This window comes from Rattus norvegicus, chromosome 1 (assembly GCF_021556685.1).
Source record: "Rattus norvegicus strain SHRSP/BbbUtx chromosome 1, alternate assembly SHRSP_T2T, whole genome shotgun sequence".
NCBI lineage: Eukaryota > Metazoa > Chordata > Mammalia > Rodentia > Muridae > Rattus > Rattus norvegicus.
In genome coordinates, this window is record NC_141534.1 from 135,570,775 (window position 1) to 135,595,736 (window position 24,962).

The window sequence follows — 24,962 nt, forward strand, 5'->3', positions numbered from 1 at the left end:
TACTAAATTGCTTTTTATTGAATACCTCACTCGGGATGATATTTTCTCATTCCATCTACTTGCTTGCAAAACTCAGGATGTCTTCATTCTTAATAGCTGAATAGTAATCCATTGTGTAAATGAACTACATTTTCTCTATCCATTCTTCCATTGTGGGACATCTGGGTTGTTTCCAGCTTCTGGCTATCATAAAAAGGAGGTGAAATATGGGGGGAAAATTCAAGTACTATTAAACATTAGTTAGAAAAATTCAGGAAGAAGATATGATATAAACTATGGTATACAATATTAAAACAAACAAACCATAAAGCCAGTAGTTCTGTCTTAGATGTAGATGGTTATATCCCTTTCTCTTTCTCTAAAAAAGAAAAATAAGAACTAATTTTATCTATAATATCAATGTCTGGAGCTATAGCTGAACATAATACTTTCCAAGATGGACTCATTTTTACAAACCACTCAGTGTATCTGAGAGCAGGGTAAGTAGATTGACCTAAATCATCTAAGTAGGATTCCTCCGCCCAAAACAGGTTTTTATTTACTAATATATTCAAGGGATTGAATGATGATGTTACAGAAAGTTAAAGTGTGTTTGCTCTTTCCTGTTTATTAAGGTCATGTTTGTGACTCAAATGTATTTGAGGACACTATGATCTATGCTGTTCGCTCGGAGAAAGGACCAAGACGTATCCTTGACTAACTTTCCTTGAAGGTAATGTCTATGTGCAATTGCATGATGTATAGTCATATTTCTTTCCTTATAAAAATAAAGTAAAATAAATAAAATGCCTGAGTTAGTTAACTCATGAAGAGAAAAGGTTTATATTTGCCTCACGGTTTTGGAAGTCCCAGTCCATGACTAAGTAATAAGATTGCTTAAAAGGAGGAAGGGGAAGATGTGGTAAAGCTAAACTTCTCAAATAAGAATGACTGAGTGGGCTATAGTCTCAGAATCCCATATAAAGAAGTGCCTTAATGACCTATAGACCTCCTTTTGTTCTACCTCCTAAAGTTTCAGACATCTTGCACAGCACTGGCCTTGGAACCAAGTCTGTAGTAAGTGAGCATTTGGGAGCCTTTAAGATCTACATCCTAGCAGGTTTTCCCATCTCCTATATAGGGCAAACATCCATTGGTATCTGCCCTTCCCAAGGATAGGTCTTTTCTAGGGATTCTCAATTTTGTCATTAACAGCACAGCTCCCTAATTTATACCAATTGTTTGGGCATTTGGATTTACAATCATTGTTCCATCAACGTGTTCTCATCAAAAAGGACTAAATACGTGAGTTCTTAAAGTTTCAAGCAATAGCCAATAACTATTAGAATCATACAAGGATGAATTTCTTATTCAAAAATGTAAATTTCCACATCTACTTTAGATAGATACAAGAAGGGAAATTTCAAAGGATTTATAATGTACAAATATCATATTCAGATGAAGCCTGCACTTCTGTACCTTGCTTAAGTATATATATATATATATATATATATATATATATATATATATATAGTCTGAATACTTATGAAAAGCAATGAGAAAACTTGAGGATATTACATTATATTTTTAAAATTAAGATTTGACTACTGGTACCATACCTAAAACATTTCTATTTAAATATAAAGAGAGAAGAACTTTCCAGTTGTAAACGTACATTTTTCAATTTTCTGCACACAGGTTGAAATTAAGTGAAAGAGTCATAGTCCATTTAGCAAAAGTTCTAACTCTAGATTTTCTTTAATGGCTTAGCCCAAAGAATTGCTATGTTCTTAGTCATTAATTTTTAAAGTTGCAGTTAGGATGACTAGAGAAACATATGCTAATGTTTGAATTTTATAAAATTTCCTTTAAATTGAGTTTTTATTTAATCAGTCATAGTTGCTGGAAGGAATGTTTGGATCCAAAACACAATACAGTGTCATCTTCTGTAATAAATCAATTTTGTACCCTTGTGATCTAGTATGTTAGTGTTCTTTAGTCTAAACCCAGTCTGTGGGGAATGGTGTTTTTTGTGTATATTTGCCAATCATGGGCTAGAGAGCAGCATATTTCTTTAATGATGAGGGTCAGAAACTATAATTTTCTAAAGTCATAAATAGAAGTAACAAAATGAAGCTGTCATAGTTTGCGTTATTGTTTACATTTCATACTGATAAGAACAATGTTTCTTGATTCAGTGAAGTACTTCAGAGAACAACTCATTACACTCACAATTTGGGGAGGTTGCAGGCCAAAGGATGTTTTTGAGAAATGTCTTCAGTAAATTTCTCCCCGACAGATCCAGAGAACCTTGCTGCTCCTGTGCTCCATGATACAAAATGCTGAAGCATCATTCCAGTTTTCAAAATTCCTAATATTACTGTTAAGTCCTGGGAGTCTACCCTGCTTATATGCCAACAAAAACCTCTATAAAGTCAAAATTATTATAATAAAACATAAAAGTGGCCTCCAAGAAGTTGAAACATATCAAGAGATAATTTGAACCCACAAATCTTTTTGAGGGATAGCAGTCACTTCTTGTATCCATCATAGCAGAAAGAAAACCCCAGGCAACAATTGTCCAGATGTTTTGGTAATTTCTAGAAATTAAAATCAAAGCACCTTAGCTTGGCACTGAAAGCAGCTTAACTATATTTTCTCTTACAAATATCATAATCAATACATTTAAGGGCCAGGTTGCCAAATATTATATTTTTAATATAATTAACCTGATTTCCCATTTTACAAATGCATTTATTTATGACATATTTATTCACAGATATAACCTGTAGTTTTAGAATATAAGCTAGCTGGAGAGACTTTGGGTCTTTTATGATTATTGTTAAAATGTTTAGTGTGATGATGGTTGTGTTTGTGCATGTGCGTGTGCATGTGTGTATGTGTTGGTGTGCATTTGCACGTGTGCACATACACATCTGCATGCATGTTCCTGTTCTGTTTCTAATAGAAAACAGCATAGAAAACAGAAGTCAATATTGGGTTACTCTCCAAATAGCTCCCCACCTCATTTTATGAATCAGAATCTCTTCCTACCGCAGCTAATCAATTATGATAGTTGAGTTGGCCTGCAAAACCCAAGATTCTCTTGTTTCTACCTCCCCACTTTTGGTATTACAAGTGTGTGCTGTTTCCCAGATCTTTACATGAGTACAATAGATAAAAATTAATGTCCTTAATCTTGCATAGCATGCTCTTTTTGACTGAACACCTGAATTATGTAGTCCTCTGTGTGGCTACATGCATATCCCAGGAACTTGCCAATTGTTTAACTGAACTGGAAAATGTATAGCATCTTAGTTTGAAGAAAATAGGCGAATTGCTTTAAATTTATTTCTAATTAGATGACCTTAAGCCAACTATGTGGTACCCTGGAACTCAGGTCCCCATTTGCAGAGCACCTCAGATGTGTTCATGACTGATTCTAAGTTTTTCTTCATGTGTCAGCTCAATAATTTATAGCTATTGCATCTGCCCAGAATATCGTTTTCCAGGGTGTAAAGAATTAATTGAATTTTGTTCTCTTGTATCAGGTCACTCCTAGCCTTCTTTTCTTCGTTTCCTGAGTCCACTTTCTTTGGAAAGGCACAGTGATGGATGAGTAAATACAGCAGAAGAATGCAGGAAATCAAGATTATGCCCCATGAGCAATCATACAGAGTTTGGATAAGTTGATGGGTAGCAGTTTTGTAAAGATGAATGCAAATCTATAGTATGTGAGAAGATTTGGAGTTATTCATGTGATTTCAGAAAAACAGGTCTGAGACTGTGATATAAGAACTTGAGGAAGGTTTGTTGGCTCAATTGAAGATAAGCCCTTCCATAATCCAACAGATGAACCAGATACATGTACAGGAGGCTAACAATTAGATTAGCTTTCTCCAGCAGAGGTCTAAATCAAGGCAGAATAAATATATGGTTTGAATATGACTATCAATTCTCCTACATATCTGTTTATAACTTTAAAGATTGGTTTTCTTTTTAGTTCTGTGAAGAAGAAACAACAGACCACATCACCTTGCCATGCTCTACAGGTGTTTTATTTATCCAATCAACCCTCTTCCAAGACCATGTCAACTAGACTCTACCAATCTCACTCCAATCTAATTCCATGATCTAATTTCTTGTTTTTCACTAAATGGAATTCATGACCAGACCTTGTACTCTCTAGCTGGCACATCTCTGTCCAGACAATGTTGTTTAATACACAGCCTCATCTTCTTTTGTTCTCCTTGGCACTTCTCTCTTTGTCAAACTCTAACACAGTGTTTTAATAAACAAAACCCAACAAACAACAATGACATCAGCAGCAGCACCAGCAGCAACAAACCTCTTTTCCAAGATCAAGACACCCTAGGGCCAGGAGTATGTCTCCATACCTGAGATGGCCTCACTAGCATCTTGCAGATGAGCGGTGTTTTAGGTGTTTCTAAAATTTGATTTCTATCATGTTTTTACCTAAAATAATTAAAAATCAAAACTCAAAATAGACCCACATACACAAGCCTATTGGTTTGTTCATACCAAATTTTAGAAAAATAAACACAATAGAAGTCATGTGCCAAGTTTTTAAATAACATATAGATGACTGGAGGCATTTTAAGCAGCAGATTTACCAACATGATCATCTTTTATAGTTCCCAGAAAACTGTGGCCATAGGCCACTTGGATTGACAGGGTCAGACTCCGACAGAGAATCTGATTGTAGCTTTTCCTGGCTTTGACATTCACTTTTCTAAATTAGACAAGGCCTCTGCTCTTCATTGGGCATAGCCCAAATCTACATAAATACAAAGTGACTTTAGTTGGGAACCAAGATATGGGCTTTGAGGGCATGAACAAAGAACCTTTTTTTCCCCCAGAGTTTCTCATGATCTGGAAAACAAAGGCATTGAAAGCATAGTATGTGGGCTCACGTAGCCACTGTATTGTGCTGTGTATGATGACGTGGATATCCAGCATCACCTGTCTCCAGGTCGTTCTAAGATGGAGAAATACTCAGGTTTCTTTTGTTACTGAGCTGCAGAAAGATTTTCACTGAGCGTCCTAGTAGTTTGTAAGTACTCAGAACCTCCCTTGAACCTCTGCTTTTTGTGGATCTGGAATTTATGAAGTGCTTCATTGGGCAGATGCTATCTTTCCTTGACTTACTTGTCCTGCTCTGCATTGCAAGTCCTCGTCCAGGGTGGCTTACACTCCCTGTGCTGCTGCCATTCACTGAGAGCACCTTTCTCTCTTTCAGCCATACTTTAAAGTCTACCGTCCCAGGGGTTGCTTCACCATTCATGTCTACAGTGAAGGTGGAACATACATATGTTCGACTGCTGCTCTGATTTGGGCAGCCATTTCCTTCTTGGCCTTCAGTTTTAGGTCAGGGCTTACAGTATGTTGGGAACAGAGTCACCAACGACAGTAGCCATTCACTTAGAATTAAGTGAATGTTTACAAAACTTCCATCTGACAGATTCTGGACTTTTCTACGCCTATTTTTTACCCATGACCCCACAATAGAACATCAATATTTCTAAGATCATATTTCTCCTCTTCTAATTAAAAGCAATTGGGGTAATAATAAGACAATTGAGTGAGGATGTCAATTTCATTATTAATGTTTTATTTTCAAAAGAAATCATGGAGTGAAAGAGATGGCTCAGGGATTGATTAACTTGCCTAGAAAGCATGAGGGCCTGAGTTAGAATCCCCAGAATGTCAATTAGGGATGGTAGCACTCTAATAACACCTACATTGGACAAGCTGGTGATCATGATGTACCAGTTTATTTTGTTAGATTGACAAAAGTTAGGACCATGTTGGAAGAGCAAACCTCAACTGAGAAGATGCCCCCATCAGCTCATTCTCTATTCAAACCCATGGACCATTTTTTTAAAATTAACATTCATTGCAGAAGGGCCCATCTCCCAGTGTACACTGCCACACATGCCCAGGTCATCCTATTTTGTATAAGAAAGCAGGCTGAGAAATCCATGGAAAGCAAGTCAGGAATCACCACTATTCCATGTTCTATGTTCCAAGATACCTTCGAAGGTATCTTGCTTTGAACTCTTCCCCTGAAACAGTGATGGATGCCAATTTGGGCTGGTCACTGAAGCACCTTTTTCTCAGTCTCTTCTACATTTTTGTCCCTGAAGTTCCTTTATGCCCCACCATGCCACAGGGGCACCAGCTCCACTATGTTCATCTTAACTTTATTTATGATATCCAGAAGCTGAAAACAACCCAGATATCCCACAATAGAAGAATGGATACAGAAAATGTGGTTCATTTACACAATGGAATACAACTCAGCTATTAAGGATGAGGACATCATGAGTTTTGAAGGGAAATGGATGGAACTAGAAAATATCATCCTGAGTGAGGTAACTCAGCCCCAAAAGGACATGTATGGTATGCACTCACTAATAAGAGGATATTCACCCCCAAAACCCACAAAACACAAGGTGCAGAGTAGCCAGGATATAACCGACAGAACTCAAGATTAGAGGAAGCTTCAATCCCACTTGGAAGGGAGAAGAAAGCAAGCATGGGGACAGATGGAAGGAGGAACATGTGTAGGAGAAGGGACTGGGAGGGAAAAAGAGGAACATGATTAGGTATTGAGTGCGAAAGAACAGGAGTGAAGTCCCGAGACCCAGCAGAATGAATGGAAACAGGCAGCCTCCTAAGATAGGAGATGAAGGGACACTCTAGAATGTGCCAGAGACCTGGGAAGTAAAAGACTTTCAGTACTCAAAGAGGGACTTTAGATGAAATGCCCAACAGTGGGGAAAGGAAACTTGTAGGGTTTATCTCCAGTAGAAGGACAGGACATCTAGTGGAGGAATGGGGTTACCATCCCACAGTCAAAAACTCTGACCTAGAATTGTTCCTGTCTAAAACTGTGTAGCTTTTAATAGACAATTATGTCCAAAATTACATCTCAATTTTAAAATCTCAACTCAGAAGAACTACCTAGGTCATAAGTTATTTTCTGGAACTGTTGGTTAAATCATTTAAAGGAGTCTAGATTTGAAAATAAATCAATGGTCAGCACTAATGATCAGAGGGATCAAGGACACCAGGAGAACACTGACCACAGAATCAACTAATCAGGGTGCATAGGAACTCACAGTTCAGGAAGTGACGGAGAGCCTGTATGGGTCTGATCTAGCTCCTCTGTACATATATTATGGTTGTATAGCTCAGTGCTCTTGTGGGAATCCTAACACTGTGAGTGGAAGCTGTCTCTGAATCGTTTACAGGCTTTTGGGACATTTTCCTCCTACTTGCTTGCCTTGTCCAGCCTTGATATGAGGAATGTACCTAGTCTTGTAACTTACAATCCCATGTTTGGTTGATATCCCTGGGGGTCCCGGTTTTTGAAAGGAAATGAAAGAAAAGTGGATCTGAGAGAGAGGGGAGACTGGGTGTAAGGACTGGGAAAAGAGAAGTGAGGGAAGACTGCAGAGTAATACATAAGCTCAGAATAAATAAATAATTAAATAAATATAAAATATCACTATCGTTAGGAGTAGGATTAAAAAAGGCAGCAGGGTGTGGGATGGGCGTGGGGGTGGGTTGGCACAACACTGAGGCCACAGGGATTCCACACTGTTAGAGAGACAAGTTCATTAGCACAAGTCACCGACAGTGGACAAGCCCTTGTCTCGTTTTAATATTTTTTTTTAAATTTGGAACACTGCAGAGAATATGTTGGTATCTTTGTGTAAGGTCCCACTTAGGAGAAGCAGAGCAGCTACAAGCCCGTTCATGAGTGTTGTCAGCTCCACCTCCTGTGCCTTGCATGCTTGCTCCACTGCTCTGGTTCGAGACAATTAATCCTAATATCCAACCCCTCCTGTGGTAATTCCTCATCTTGGCAGGTCTCTCTCAGTAATGACTAAAGGGGAGTGGCCATGCTCCCAAAGCTAGGGCTCAGCCAGATGTACTTTTCCTCCCAGACATTAGCAGCCTATTCGGACTCTCCTTTCGTATTTCTCCTCCATGCCCTTCCTTTCCCCCAGTTCCATTTTCTGTCTGCGCCTCCCTTCCTCTTCGTTTTGCTCCATCCACCCATCCATTGATTCCATCCTTCCTTGATATTCTTTCCTTAGTTCCATTTCTTTAAAAGATGTTCCATTTCTGTAAAAACAAAAACAAAGCCAAGCAAAGTGAATCTCACAGCCCTGTCCCTAGATTTTCTGCAGGGAGAGCATGTTGGCTCTAAGGCTCTCCAACTGCAATTAGGTGATTGACAAATGGCAGGTAGCAATGGAGGCAGAAATAAGCTCTATTATCATGTCCTCCTTATTTAGGGAGAAAGCCTCAGTGCCCTAATTTTTCAACCCAATTCCAATTTCATATTTATGAAAAGCTAGTCTCTGCCACTCCCCAGCAATCTGCTTATTGAATGTACTTTTCTGCAAGCATAATTACGCCCCCATTCCTTGATATTGCATCCTTTTATTCCATTTTCCCCTCCACCTCCTGCTGTGCTGCCAGCCATCACAACAGTCCATCCCCTGACCAAGAGAATAGGTCATTGATTTCTTTTTCTCCCAAAGTCAGTACCACTCTGTGAATTGGTGTTGATCCCCAGAGACCTGAAGTGTAAGAGAGAGGAAGCAGTGGAGAGGGCGTATGATAACACAGCCATGGGACACCGTGTCAAAGGTCCCCATTCACTCCAGTGAGGCTACTTTGTGTTTTCTCCCTCTCCTGACACCATGTTTTCTAATGACAGACACTCATGTGAGTGTTCCTACTGGAAATTGGATACCATTTCTGTGTGGGCACATGATTATCATACGTACACAAGAGCTCGAGCCAAGATCTGCATTTGGAAAGCAGGCTAACAGCAAGGAGAATAAACCACTAGTTCACATTCATATTTTAGCAGCTTAGACACACTGCATATCATCCACTCACATTTTCGAGAGGTCAGACAAATGAAATATTTACCAATAATTTCGCTAACCTCCATTCTGTGATGGTATCAATGTAAAGGTAACAAACAGTAAGGGTAGGATATAAGTTGAGAGGTGTCCAGGCTTCTAGACACTCATCATCCAGTTTCGCATGACTCTGAGGTTTACTTATTAATTCCCACCTGAGCCTCTTGTAGTACAGAAATGACTAATCAACTAATTGTTAATGGAAGGTCAGTCTTATGCTGAGCTCTGACTAGGCAGAGAACACTATGTTTCCTGTAAAAAGAAATGCAATAGAGAAGGTGATTTTACTCTAACAGTACCTGATCATGATTCAGCTGACATGTGTAAATAACATGCATCTCACATGTTTGCTCAGGAACTTTCCTGTGTATATTTATGACTTGGTTTGATAGTCTATTTTTTACCTGTATCTGAATATATGCATCAATATGGCCCTTTGGACTTTGGCTACTTGTGAAACTCCTACCACAGAATGCCTGAAGAAACTTTGTAGACATTGCAGGTACTGCTATCATGACAGACTATCTCAATTCCTGTTGGATTTTATTAACATGTTTTCTTCTTTTGTTTGTATTTTTTTCTCCACATAAAAATCGACATTTTTCTTGAAACAAACCACACAGACTGCGATATAGCAATTTTTCTCTCATTAGTATATCATACCTTAATCCCTTGCCTAAAAGAGTTCCATTAAAAATATCCAAAAAATAAATAAATAAATAAAACTACGGGAAAAACCCCAGGACTCGAAACAAAATTTGTTTAGTTCACTTATTGCATATTTCCTTCTATAGTCATTCTCTCTAATTTTTCTCCAATTCCTCGGGCCAGATACTCATTGATGTTTAAGGAACCATTGAGATTGGAAAACTTTTTCTTCTGGTTCATAGGCTGTTAAACTTAACAATCAGAAAAATATGTTGTTTGATATTTCATTTTTATATTACTGGTTGTATCAACTGTATTTTAATATAGGTCAAGTTTATTGTAAATCTTAAAGTTGTGTGTCTTTTATCCAGGAAATGAATGATCAAAGGCAGGGTAAAAAAAAAAAACTTGGATTGTGATTAAAGATTTCTACAACATAATTTCAGTACCAAACAATAGCATTCCTTCTCTTACTATTAACAGATAAATATTTTTAAAACTCAGAGATTAATTATTTACTTTGCTTGAAAATCTAACTTTCTGAAAATACCAGTTCATCTACTTTAGTCTAAAATGTTGTAAACGCTGAAAGTCACTGTCATTTCCACAATCTGACATTATGTTCTTAATAGAGATAACAGAATGTGCATGTGCACTGCATGTGCATGTATGTGTGTGTACGTGTGTGTGTGTGTGTGTGTGTGTTTGCTTGTGAAAATCATCTGACAAAAATTGATCATTAACATCATAGAATCCATAGGCAGCAAGTAATTCTGTTGTGGCTACATGTGGAGGGACCTTTCCTAGAATGATGTGAGCCAATATTCATTCACCCTACATTAGTACTCAACAGCAAGCCAAAGAAATGATTCCATCCACACCAAGCTTACTGAATCAATGTGCTTATTGATGTCACCTACAAGAGAAAAGCTGAGGACTACCTACGGTGTCATGAGTGAAAGGATATGTATGGAAGTCGAGGTGACCCTCCCTTCTTACTCTGAGAGATGGTATTTGGATTTGGAACAGATAGTCACATAAAGCTACATTGTGAATAATTTTGAAATGTTGTATGCAACCAACATGTGCTTTAATAGGATAAAATGAGGAACAATCCATGCAATAAGATATTACTCAGATATAAAACAAAATGATGTATCTAACCCCAAAATGTCACTGAGAAATTCAAATATGTATTACAATAGGGATGACTAACCTAGAAGGCTGCGTACTCTGTTTTAACTACACTAGCTTCAAGATAGTGTCTTATGTGTAGTGAGATGATGGAAGAGGTGGTTCCTAGAGGTTGGAGAAGAAAGTACGATTGCATAGGCCGAGTATGAAGGCTACTTAGAGATGTGTCCAGGCCCAACCTCTCAATTAATAGTAAGTTCTGTTGAAATACTCTTGTCCTTTTTTAAATTAATTTCTAGAGATGTTTCCGCATTGTCAAGCAAGTACAGTAAAATGGCCCTCTCATGTGCAACTTTGTTCATTTAGCACTATCTACCTTAAAGAAAGCTTTCAAAGTAAAACTGTCCAACGTGACTTTCAGGATTAGCTTGTCCAATGGAATAGTCCAGGAATGTACGTTGACTGTCCAGGTTCATAACTGAGAGAGATGAGCAGTGACAGTCTCTCCTCACCTGCTCTGACCATCTGCTGTCCCTTGAGAGCCTATGGTTGTTTGCTTTTCCCTCTATGGTATTCTTTTCTCACCTGTCTTGTCTTAAACTCAAAGTGAGGCTCTAAAGAATCTTTCCGTTCATGTTGCATCAAATATCTCTCAATTTTCCATGTACCATTTCTTCAAAACTATTTCATGCCCATTTTTAAAGGTATATTTTTAAGTTTATGTTAATTATAGTTATATTTTTCCTACTTTGCTAAAAATATCCTGACAATGGGAAATATCAAGAAGGAATAACAGTAACAGCAGTTGTTAAAAATAAGCAATTTTTTTGTTTTGTTTTGTTTTTGTTTGGTTTTTGTATTTGTTTTTTTGTTGTTGTTTTGTTTTGTTTTGCATGCACGGGAAGTGATCTATTTTCTTTGAACAAAGTGAGTTCTTAGTGAACTTTGTAAACAGACCATGGTCATAGGAATAAGGTCATGAATGGTTGACTACAAACCGGTCTTAGTGAGAAATGACTATAGACATTCCAAATCAAAACTGAACAAGACCCAAAGTTGGCAAAGGAGAAAAAAGTCAGTGCTACATTTTCCTGCATGATCATATGCAAGATGTAAAGGAATAGTCTGACTTCACTGTGGCTCTCTTCAAAGTCTTCAGACTGTTATGATTATGAGAGATAATATGGTTTTGTCGATTAAGACTTCTATAGCCTAATCTTGATCATGCCTTGGGCTGATTAGGTTACGAATGCTCAGCCTGGCTGTACTGCTGCTGACATTTGGTTTGGTGGCGCCTTGACTTAGAAAACCTCGCACATATTATCACATCGTCCTGGAGTCTTTCAAAGTAGCTAAGTTCTTCTTACTCAGTGTTATTAAACGGCATGCTAGAAGCAGAACTCTTTGTGTCACACAGATTGGGTTCTGTCTCATACTGTTAGTGACAAAATACAGACAAAAAAGAAACTTATGAGCAACAGCTATCCACCAAATAAACTGGAAAATGAATCAAATTGTATATTTAAAATTGAAAAACCATACTAAAATTGAAGCCAAAGAAAACAATGACAATTTTCAACAGTTACTGCATAATGTACAACTTTCTGAATGGAGAGTGTATACATTATAGTCAATAAAATATATCTATGAATGTCATTCCTTATGAATTCTTCTAGTTCTGGTAGGAATGATTGCTTTAGCCTTTCAAACACTTATTTATGCAGGGCATATGGGTGTTAATATCATTCAATGAATACCAAGTATTGAGTATTGAGTAGAGTATAAACTACTCTATTAGTCTTTGGATATATATATATATATATATATATATATATCCAAAAAATATATATCCAAATATATATATATATTCAAAGTATTTTTATATTTGGGTCTATATATATTCAAAGTATTTTTATATTTTATATTTGGGTCAGGGTTAATATGTGTCATTTATGCAACATATTTAGTGTTTCCACATGTCGAACACTATGGTTTTTACCCAATGAAACCACATGTTGAGTCATTGCTCTATTTTAAAACAAAGACACGAAGGTTCAGAGTGTCTACATCATTTGTTAACTCCTTTTTTTTTTAGCTTTTTCATTTTTCATTGTATATTTTATGTATTTACATTTTAAATGCTATCCCCTTTCCAGGTTCCCCCCTCCCCCAATCCCTGTTCCCCTGCCTCCATAAGGGTGTTCCTCACCACCTACTCTCTCCCATCACCCTGTCCTGGCATTCCCCTACACTGCGGAACAAAGCCTTCACAGGACCAAGGACTTCTCCTCCTACCAATGCCAAGTGGTGCCATCCTCATACATGTGCTGCTGGAGCCATGGGTCCCTCCCATGTGTACTCATTTTTGGTGGTTTAGTCCATGAGAGCTCTGGGGGATATGGTTGGTTGATATTGCTGTTCTTCCTATGAGGTTGCAAACCCCATCAGCTACTTCAGTTCTTTGTCTAACTCTCCCATTGGGGTCCTCATGTTCAGTCTTATGGTTAGCTGCAAGCATCCTTATCTGTATCAGTAAGACTCTTGTAGAGCCTCTCAGGAGACATCCATATCAGGCTCCTGTCAGCAAGCACTTTTTGGCATCAGCAATAGTGACTGGATTTGGTGGTTGCATGTGGGATGGATCCCCAGGTAGGGCAGTCTCTGGGTGGCCTCCCTTCAGTCTCTGCTCTACTCATTGTCCCTGTATTTCCTCCCATGAATATTTTGTTTTCTTTTCTAAAAAGGTCTGATCCATCCACATTTTGGTCTTCCTTCTTCTTGAGCTTCATATGGTCTGTGAATTGTATCTTAATATTCCAAGCTTTTGGGCTAATAGCCACTTATCAGTTAGTGCATATCATGTATGTTTTTCTGTGATTGGGTTACCTCACTCGGGATGATATTTTCTAGTTCTATCCATTTGCCAAGACTTTCATGTAGTCATTGTTTTTAGTGGTTGATTACTACTCCACTGTGTAAATGTACCACATTTTCTATATCCATTCTTCTGTTGAAGGGCATCTGGGTTCTTTCCAGCTTCTGGCTATGTTCTGGCTATGAGCATAGTGGAGCATGTGTCTTTGTTATATGTCGTAGCATCTTTTGGGTATATGCCCAGGAGTGGTATAGTTGGGTCCTCAGGTAGTACTATGTCCAATTTTCTGAGGAACCTCCAGACTGATTTCCAGAGTTGCTGTACCAGCTTGCAATTCCACCAGCCCTGGTGCAGTGTTCCTGTCTCCACATCATTGCCAGCCCCTACAGTCACCTGAGTTTTTGCTCTTAGCCATTCTGGTTGGTATGAGGTAGAATTTCAACTCCTATTCCTCTCATCAGTATCCCAGCTTCAGGGAAAGCAACTTTGTAATAGCCGATGGGTACCCAAGACTGACCTCTGTCACAGAAGTCCTCACTGCCTTAGAAGATCAAATACAGAGAACGTGACGGAGGTAATGGTGGAGAGTGGGCAGGGAAACGCAACCACGATGAGAATTTTCTCCCTCTACTTGCTTTCAGGGAGTCTGAATTCACAGTATTGACAAGGAAATTAGTCACTGCTTTGATAGGTGATATGTGTTCCATAATGGGAGTACTGGTTTAAGTCCAATACAAGGAGCCTCTGTAAGAACCTTCCTTTTACCACCCATCTTACTCTACATAGATAAAACAGAATGATTATTCTTCTTGCTTTTGGGTGTAGTTTTCATTCAAGGAGATGCTGGACATGGAGATCCCATATTCTGTAAATAACCTAGATACATACATATTGCAGACTTACTTTGATTGAAATGGGTACACTGCACAGGTTGTAATTCTTACTAAATTCTACCTACATCCTCATCCATTCTCTGCATTACTACTGTACCTATGTTGACAGCATGAGAGGGCTCAAGAAATTTCTGTCATGGCCTGTGGATCACCTCTGACTTATGATCCTACGGATATGAGTTTCTTCTGGTATGCATCTCTGTGTCAGGAGAAGCAAAGTTTTCCATGGTTAGTACAGTGGAACAATGCATTGATATCAAGAAATTCAAATTAAAAATATGGGCACTTCTCAGTAATTTCTGTTTTTAGTGTTATATAGAAACAAAAACTTTACCTGGATTCTAAAAATCCATCTTTATTTTTTTCATTAAAATATTAAGTATATTTGAATTCTCATCAACTTCATTAGTGTCTAAGTGTGCTTAGAAGAATAGTGTGGGTACCTAGGTTTGAGAATTCCTTGGCAGATTGTGTTCATAACTTTAGAGACTGTGTATTCAATGAAAAACCAACTGCATGCTCTTTTCTTATTAAAGGGATCAGTCTGACCTTAGGGATAGGACAGTTATAGATAACAAAATGATTTGTATTACTGACCTTAAAAATAAATGTACCAATAAATTAATTGCTATTAACTATTTCTTAATCACACCTCAGATCTGCACAAAATGGATATTTTCCCAATATGACTCGTACATACCTCATTTTCATGAGTAAATCAAAACATACATTTTATTCATCTAGGACATCAGCCTAATTTTATGGAAATTAAAAATACACAAAGCATGTTCTTCAAATCATTCCTTAACCAACCAGAATTTCAGACCATACCCTGTGCTGGTAGATGGTAGAGATTTTTAATTTTTCTCGATGTTAATATCTACTGGGGAAAATGAAAATGAATAACAAGAGCCAATATACTTAGAGTCATGATACTTAAGATGAAGTTCAACACTATTTTTTACACTGTAAACTACTGTAAAATAGTAATCACACTGCTAAATAATCATGACTACAACTTCTAAGAACTCAAATAAACATAGCAGAAAGAATAATTATTACTAAAAGGACGTAATTCTACATAGTGTGTAAAAACATGTAGTCTATCCCTGTGGAGGCATTATTTACTGTTCAATCCTCTTTCTAAGAGAACTGTTTGAAAAAAGTTCATTTTTAGCTGTCATCCTAGAACCTTGAAGAGGGTGTTCCTAAAGGTTTTGTCAGGAATGGCTCTGACATACTTTGAATAAAACTGTGTAGAGACAGTATCAATACTTCTACAGAGAGTACTAAAAAGGCCACAATGCTCATGCTTGCTAGAGAAGCGCAGTTTGTTGGTGACCACATCTTTCAGGAACTTCCCAGATTACCCAGTGAGCCAAGTAGAAACCCCACTCTGCCAGATCTTCTGAATATACTATGAATACCAACAGTTGTCTTTGATTTTAGCAGTGTAGAGACTAGCCTTTGAAATTCCAAGACAGAGTTACACAGTTCCTTTTGTTAAATTTTCTAATGGCAGCTATTCTGGGGACTTAACTCTCAAATACTAACTTTCATAGATGACACAGTCACACTCAAACTTTCAAACATTTCTACCATATTGTTTTATTTTAATTTAGTAGTGATGAAATATGTACTGTTACATGACTTTTTTGTTTCAGTTTGTGTTATCTAAATTACTCTATCTAGTTCATATGGTGGAGACCCGTCCAATAACAGATCAAGCATTGGATCTCTCTCTGTCTCTCTCTGTCTCTGTCTCTGTCTCTGTCTCTGTCTCTGTCTCTCTCTCTGTCTCTGTCTCTCTCTCTCTCTCTCCCCCTCTCTCTCTCTCTCTTTCTCTCTCTCCTTCTCCTCTTCATATTATTCTCTTGCCTCATTCCAAATCTCACTTTGGAAAATTTTAGAAAGAGCATGCCTTCAATAACAAGTGTATTCGCATGGTAATTGCCTTGCTTCTTTCTGCTACACAGAACACACCAAACAGAAGTGCACAGGCATGAATATCTGTATGTGACGACGGAAAGATTGCTGTTACAGAAGAGGAGACATCCAGACTTGATGGTCAATGAGACTGACTGAGAAACTGAAGATAGTTCTGCTTCCGGAAGATAGTCAGGCTTCCACCCTCTTCCTTTGATCTTGCTATTAGAGCTACTCAACATACTCGCCCTCCTGGCAGTTCATTTACAGTGGCTCCCTTACAGGAAGCATCACTGAAATAGAGTTGAAGAGGTTCACCTTCATTCAATTCTATGGTGCCATTCTTACTCTGTCAGAGAGACCAGCCTTATTAATCACACTCAGGACCACTAATACCAACAATCTGTCATGGCAACCAATCGAATGCATCATCCACCTTAACTAGAAAATTTGCCCTGTGACCCACTTCTATTTGTCCTGACATTGCATCCCGTGACACATGCAAACAGAAACTAGTGGTTATGTCTCTGCTGTCCTGTTTTTCTTTTCTTTATGTTGTTGCTTTCATTTATGGTGCTAGTTCAAAGCTTATCAAACGTAAGAGACCTTTTTGCTTTATTAAATGCCCACTTGACGTTATGCATTTTCATGCTCTGACTTGAACATTTCTATTGGAAAGTCATCACAAAGCCCTTTGGGAGATAATGTCAGAGTGTCTGGACAGCCAGTCTAGTATTTTAGTTCCTAAGCACAGCACAATGGCAAACCTGTTCTTGTGCTTTCAGGCAGTGTGGATAACACCCTGTGTTTTCAGCCCAAATGACTTTTTCCATACCACAGTAGTTTCTTTCCCTCTAATTCTTTTATTAGGTTTGCAAGTAAGGTCAACAGAGAATTGAATACAGAGAATTTTTTAGAACATCTTACTAGAAGAAGAGAGCCTAACATCTTTACTACCAAAATGTCGATTATTATCCATCGCTAATCAACTTTTAGTACAATCTTTGATCATAGCCCTGAAGGATATGCAAAACAATTCCTTTTTTATGGTTATTTATTAAACACAGATTTTCTATATTCTATTTTAACAGAAATATATTTGGCAGAATTTTCAGCAATTTACAGATGAAGAAATGGATTATAGAAAGGATTAGAGAAATTGATCAAAATGAAATCTATCCCTAAGTAACAGAGTCCGATTTGCACTGATGTCTGTATAACATATAAATTGGTCCAAACTCTTAGAAACCTAATGAAGTCCAACTAAGACGCAATTTTCTTTATGTTTTCCTTATCAAATTAGATTACTCTTTATGGGACATTTATTATTCATTTATTCATTTTGTTTTTATGAGACAGGACCTTGCAAGGTGTCAGGTTTTTAATCAAAATTTTTATCACTAAAACCTACTCTTTTGAATGGCTTGGATTACAGGTATGTGTAAGCTGGCCTTTGATTTTATATACTGTATGTATTAGACTGGCTGTGGTGTCCAGGAGTTTGAAGAAAAGAAAGCCACCCACCTCCCTGCCCCAAAGATTTAGCTTACATGGCACACTGTAGCAGAAAATTATTTTGCTTCACAATCTTTATTGCCTGAGAAGGAAAACTATCTTCCAATGTTCTATCACTTCCAATGATACTAGACCGATTCTTAATAACTGGTCTGAATAGCTGGTCAAAGTGATCATAATAAATATCAGTTGAATGAATATTCAGTCACAAATTGGATAGTTATAACATCTAATCAAGTCTCCAGGAATGCCACGAAATAAGGGGTAGAAAATATGTAAAGGCTGGAAGAAGAGTTAGTATGTAGTAGTCACAGCATGACTGTGATACCCTTGAACTCATAGCAAGCTGTGACTACCTTCAGAGGACATGCACAAAACTGGTTCTGTCCAGAGGACTCATGATACTCTACCTGTCCCTGGGTGTCTATATGCAAATCTATAATGCATGGTATAGGATCTGGAGACATTTCCTTCAGTGGTACAACTGCCAGAAAGATGTTCAGGTTCTTATAAAGAATCTCTCACTTATTCTTCTGTAAGAAACACTAGCTACGCTCAGAGGGCTGCCATTAAAGAGCCATTATAATAGAAGCAGAGCTAGTCAGGAAGGAAGAGGAGCAAGGTCTTCTGGAGTAGGAGAGGACTGGGGGAGGAAAAGTGCAATGAGTGTGACCGAAGCAGATTCCATGTAAAGGTCCTCATCTGATTGCTAAACCTAAGTGTTTGCCCCTGTTAATAAACGGAAAAGAAATGTCACAAGAAAACCCCTTGTGCATAATATAAAACAAACAAATGTGTGTTTTTATTAGAAAGTAGATATTCACCACGCAATAGGTACTAGTAATCCTTTTCTTCTCTCAAAATAGAAGAAATAAGTACCATTTAGTAGAGTTTAACCTAAATTATTTTCTCCTCTACCTCAGAGCTTAATCCCGCTAATAGGTATAACTGGCACCTATGATTGTCTTGTGCATTGGTCATTTAACTGGCCGTGAGTTTACTGTTTCAAAAGGTTTGAGGCCCCCAGTCCCACAAATGCTGTATTCCTTTTCTAATGAAATTTTTAGAATCTTTTAGTACTTTGGTGAAATGTCCCAGTTTTTTGAGGCCATTCATGTATCATCAGATTCCAACTTTAATTCATTTCAGTTGAACATACAGGCAATGTGTTTTGAATCACAGGTAAAAGACCTCCTGTAGCTCATTTAATAATGTGACACAGACTATATCTTGCTTATTTTTAATTGAATATCACCACACCTAGCATGATGGAAATTTTATAGAATATAATTTTAAAACTAATTTGTTGTACTTATGTAAACAAAATTTCACATACATATTTTCTTAATGGAAACCTTTAAAAAGAGATGAGTTTTAAGCTTTGATTTTCTTTTTAAGTTTTTTATGGTTTTGTCATCAAGGTATCATGTTTTTCTGTTTGCGTTTTGCTTGCTTTTTGTGTGTTTGTGTGGTTGTGTGTGTGTGTGTGTGAGAGAGAGAGAGAGAGAGAGAGAGAGAGAGAGAGTTCCATTTCAATCATGCTTTGCAGTTTTAATTTTCCCCTCTTCTTCTTTTTCAAAATTATTTTTACATGCATACATACATACATATAAATATATAAATACAACCTGCTGAGTCTACTTAGTTTTGCTCATATATATATGTTTTTATGTCTTCAACTTGATGTTGGATGTGATTAGAGGACTCAACTTAGGAAAGATATATTCTTTCAGAAGATATTGTCATTATCACTTCGTCTAGGGATTATGTCACCATCCGTGGGTAGTTGATTGGGTTTAAAGTAACAGGTATTAGTTCTCTTCTATTAAGTGGCCTCACATCCATTCATTTATCTGTTGGTTACATCTAAGATATAAGGACTACTATTGCACCTTTGAGATAGGTCACCTTTTTGGTCATTTTTGTAGTTCATAGATATTATAACGAGGCAGGACTATTGATTGCTTTTCTTCCTTCACATCTTCTACAGCGCCTTTTGGTACATGGAAAGCAAGTCTTTAGGGAATAGGCTTCTAGCTCAGATGGAGTTGAATGGTTCAAAGTCCTTTGTCCTTTATGTGTGGTGTTTTTAGCAATGGGGACTTACCTTCAAATTCCAGGAGGCAGCCTAGGCTAACTGCAACAGCCTATATTATTAGGGTGGGGTGTACTTGTACTTTCTGCCCAATTACTTGATAAGAAGTTTCACCTCCCTGGTATTGAGGCTTGTGTTAGTCTGTGGCTCTGGGAGGTACACAAATCACTTCAAATTGTCATAACATTATTTGTTATACGACATGTGTCCCAGGGTGGCTTCCAACTTACTATGTATGCAAATTGGATTTGGACTCCTCTTCATTCTACATCCACCTCTGTATGTTGGAATTACATGGGTGAAACAGTAAATGTGGATAAATTAGAAAAATTTTACTCCATTTAGCTTAGAAAAGTCCCCTGAATTAAAAAAAGAAAGAAAGAAATAGTTTAGACTGTGGACCTTGACAATGATGTACTTACAAAGCACATTGGGGTTTTTTGAGTTTCTCTTTTTGGAGTCACATAGTTTTATGAAATAGAAATCCAACAGACAAAAGAACTCATGATGTTTTTGATTAAGAAAATTTGAAATTCTGAATTATAGATAAAGAATCATGACTGTAGAAATACATAAAGACTTTCTAAGCAAATTAATAAACTTCTACTAAAAATCACCTTAGGTCTCTTATAACAAATTTCTTTTCTCCATAGAAGTGTTAAAGTTGTAGTTTCATGTGTATTTGCCTTATATGCATTTAGATACCTTTGATATGTATGATCCTGCATCATGTACATTCATAACTCTCAGGTAACATAAAAATTTAACTGGCCACTCTAATAGCATTTACTTGGAACTTAACCCAATATAGTAACTGCTGTTAAATGCTTGACAAGTATTTACTCATTTAATCCCCTGAATAGCTCAATGAGATGGATATCATTTTCTTATTAACCAAGATGGAAATTAAAGCAAAGAAAGGTTAATTGACTTGTCCAAGTTCTCACAGCTAAAAATAGTGGAGTAGGGATTTAAATTCAGTTAGGATGGCTTTAAAGTCCCTTGAGACCTCCAGTCCTACTATCTATACCATGTAGAAATTTCCTCCATTGAACTACTTAACTGTTTTTGAGGTAAAGCAATAGATTTCTACTATTGAAATTTTTATTTTAATTTCTGGCACTCTGAATCCTAACTACAAATGTATAGACTAGGGTTTTAATTGAACTTCTGATTATTTCCAATTCCATAGAGAAATCTACATTTAGAAAGTGAAAATGTAGCATGTCAAAATGCAGAAACTCTTCTTTAAGTATATCATTAAGTCCAATGGAACAATCTCATGTAGCTTCAAACTGTGTGTGTACATATGTGTATAAATTCATAGAGTCATGTGAAAGATAGAGGTTGACATTGCCTGCGTTCTGCACTTTCTCTTTACCTTATTTTGGGGGAATGGCAGTTCACTGGTGCAATTTTATCATAATGTAACTATTAAATAATGAGTGTATTTGTACTCTAAAATAATTAAATATTAACATGTACTTTCTCATTGGATTACGTCATGGGTTATGGCCAACAAAGGACTTGGAAAGGATATCCTTTAGCCACATTTTAATGGTTTCCTAGAACTCAATCTTTCTATTAATGACCAGGAAATCAAACACTCTGGGGTCTGTGACATGAGCGTTCTTCATGAATGTTTCTCAGATTTCTTTCAGTTCCTGGTTCACAGTGCTATCCACCTGGAATAAGTACACAGTATATGGCAGCTCCTGATGCCAAGGGCTGTACAGCTTGCATACCCTCTAGTTGCCCTCACTCAGGTCACAACTGAAAACGGACTTCAATGATGGGGCTGCATCTTTAGCCTGATGCACCAGATTCTAGCCACCATCTCTTCCTGCCTCACACTTCAAAACTGAATCTCACCAACTTGGGAGCTTACTGATTCTGTTGAGCTGGCTAGACAGAAGGTCCCAGGAATCTCCCTGTCTCTGTCCCATTAGCACTGGGATGTCAGGCATGAACCGCTGGATCTGGCTTTTTAATATAAGTGCTGTGACTCAAACTTATATCCCTATGAATGCAGGGAAAGCCCATCCAACTGATACAACTCCTGTACCAAGCATTTTCTTTAATGATGGTATAAAGTCAATGGGATTTTGTGCACATGAAATAACATTGTCCTATTCCAAAAGGAAATTGTGCTATCATTAAGATTGTTTTCTTACTTTATAGGTATTATTTCAAAACAACAACAACAATAATAATAACAATGATAGTATCTTATGAACAGTTCATGTATTTGAGAGTGTCCTCGGCCTACTGTAGCAAACTACCATACACTGTCTAGTGTCTTAAAACAATAGAAATGAGTTCTTTAAGGAAACAACAGTATTTATATGTGGGATATGCTGGTAAAAATTTTATTACAAGCATTGAACCATCAGAACTTCAGTGTGAACCGGAGTCTATTAACCTTGGGTAGAGAGGTAGCAGATGGAGTAGTTAGAATTGAAAGTTTCGGTAGCCAGAAGCAAAGCTTTGTTGATATGAAAGTATATTAATAATGAAAATGATCCTGAGGGATTGAGATGTGCCAGTAGGTTAGTTTACCTGCTACCAAGCTTGAAGTCCTTCATTCTCTCCTCGAGACCCGGATGTGCATGGAAGAACCAACTCCTATAAGTTGTCTTCTGAAATACACACATGGGCCACAGCACTTACATTTTCACAGGTATGTGAAATACATACATACATACATAAACATGACATGCATACATGCATACATACATGCATACATAAAATTTTAAGCAATTATGGCTCCGTACATGGTTCCATCAATTTAAATAAATTATTTTTCATTTTTTCCATGATTTTCCTCTTAATTTTAAAATTAGATAAGAATATGGAGAATAACAAATATAAAAACCCTTACGTGCTTTCTTTGTTCCTTACTTCACTATATATGATACAAATATAATTTCACAGCACATAACATACATATTATGTGTATAATATGTCTAAAAATATGTGTAGTGTATATAATTATACATCGTGTTTGCATATGATTTATATACATTCTAATTGACTTTATATATTTTATGTATTTTGTGTGTAAAGGTATGTACATATATACATATATATGCATACTGTGTATGTGTGTGTGTATTCTCTAAATTATATTGGATGAGAATATCACCAAGAGAAAGTCAACTTTTAGGTAAACATAAATGTTAATGGATATATATATATACATATATATATATATATATATACATAGTGTGTGTGTGTGTGTGTGTGTGTGTGTGTGTGTGTGTGATATTTTAAGGGTATGACATTGAAAAATCCCCATACCCTAGGATCCCTAGGATCCTCAGCAGAAGTTCTATGACTTTAAAACAATTGATTAACAATTAACACACACCGGTGTCAAGCAGAAGCCCAGTGCTTTTTATCAATGTATTGCCTCAGCAAACACCAGAAAATTTGAGCTGGTCTGATTATTCCCTGTCATTTATCTTTCTTGATCCAAATTCATGAGTTCATCTTTATATTATGCTCACCCATTCATCTTGGAGTCTTTTATGGAGACAATTCCATTCACAGTCTGAACTGGACTATTCATCTAAAGTCAGAAACAAGGTGATTCTTATCCTGTGGAAAGTGTACACTTAAGTTTTCTTTATGTTTTTATTACATTTTATGTATTTGTTGAATATGCATTTTGAAGAGCAGTTTCGAGGCGAAGACATGGGAGTGGAGGTCAGAGGACAATGTGAAGAAGCAGGTTTTATCCTTCTAGCGTGTGTGTTCTCAGAAACAAACTCAGTTCATCAGCCTTAGAGACAGGTGCCTTTCCCCACTGAACGATCCTGTCATTCCCAAAAGTGAACATTATATTCCATCTGTGCTTTGAGAAATGAGGTTAAAGAGTAGCCAAGTAATTGAGCATCCCATGTGGAAAGAAGGAGTACATATAGTTGTTAGTGCTTGAGATACCTGGAATGTAGTTACATAGGAGACAACTTGGACTATCGTTTAAAACATAATTGCTTTTTTCCCCTTTTAAGGAAGGGGAAGCCCTTGGTCCTGCCAAGGTTGGACCCCCAGTGCAGGGGAATGTTGGGGGGAGTCAGTAAGGGGGAAAATACACGTATGGGGGAGAGGAGGGGGAGGGGAGGGGGAGGGGAGGGGAAGGGGAGGAGGAGGGGGAGGGGAGGGGGCGGGGAGGGGGGTATTATGGACAGGAAAACGGGAAAGGGAATAACATTTGAAATGTAAGTAAAAAAACAATCTAATAAAAAATAAAAATAAAAAACATAATTGTTGACAAAATTGAGACTTTACTAATTAGAGCAAATAGAATTTGTTTTCAAACAGAACCAGTGCAGAAAATATAGGACCTTTGTTCTTTAAGTTAAATTCAAAGTTTTCAGAGCCACTTCTCATTCAGAGTGTAGGATGCTTGATCTTAAATATAATTTCTTCTTTCCAGTGTCCCAGGATGGCACACATATTCCAGGTCATAGTATAAGCATTTGTGAGCCCTCCTCATTTTTTTCTTCCTTTATTTTCCTTGCTTAGTGGTACAAGTGAGAACTTTCTTTCCACACCAGAAAAGAACTGTCCATCTTTAGTCTCTTTTCTACAGTCTCCTATCCTAGGACAAACTGCTAAGTACCATCCATGAATCATGATTTTCTTTGATAAATTTGTTGATTTCATGCATTATTAGGTGCCAAAAGGAACACAAATCCTGGATACTTTCTTTAAATAGGGAAAGGAAAAAAAGCAACTGTTGGCAAATTCATCACGAACATATGCTGCCATTTGCCACACTTTCCATATATTCCCTTAATTATCATAGCAACAATCTTGTAAAAGATTTCATCATGGTTTCTAAAAATGATAAACTGAGGCATCAATAAATCTATTAAGTAGTCTAAGTTAGCCCACACAATTCAATGTTGAAATGGGACTCT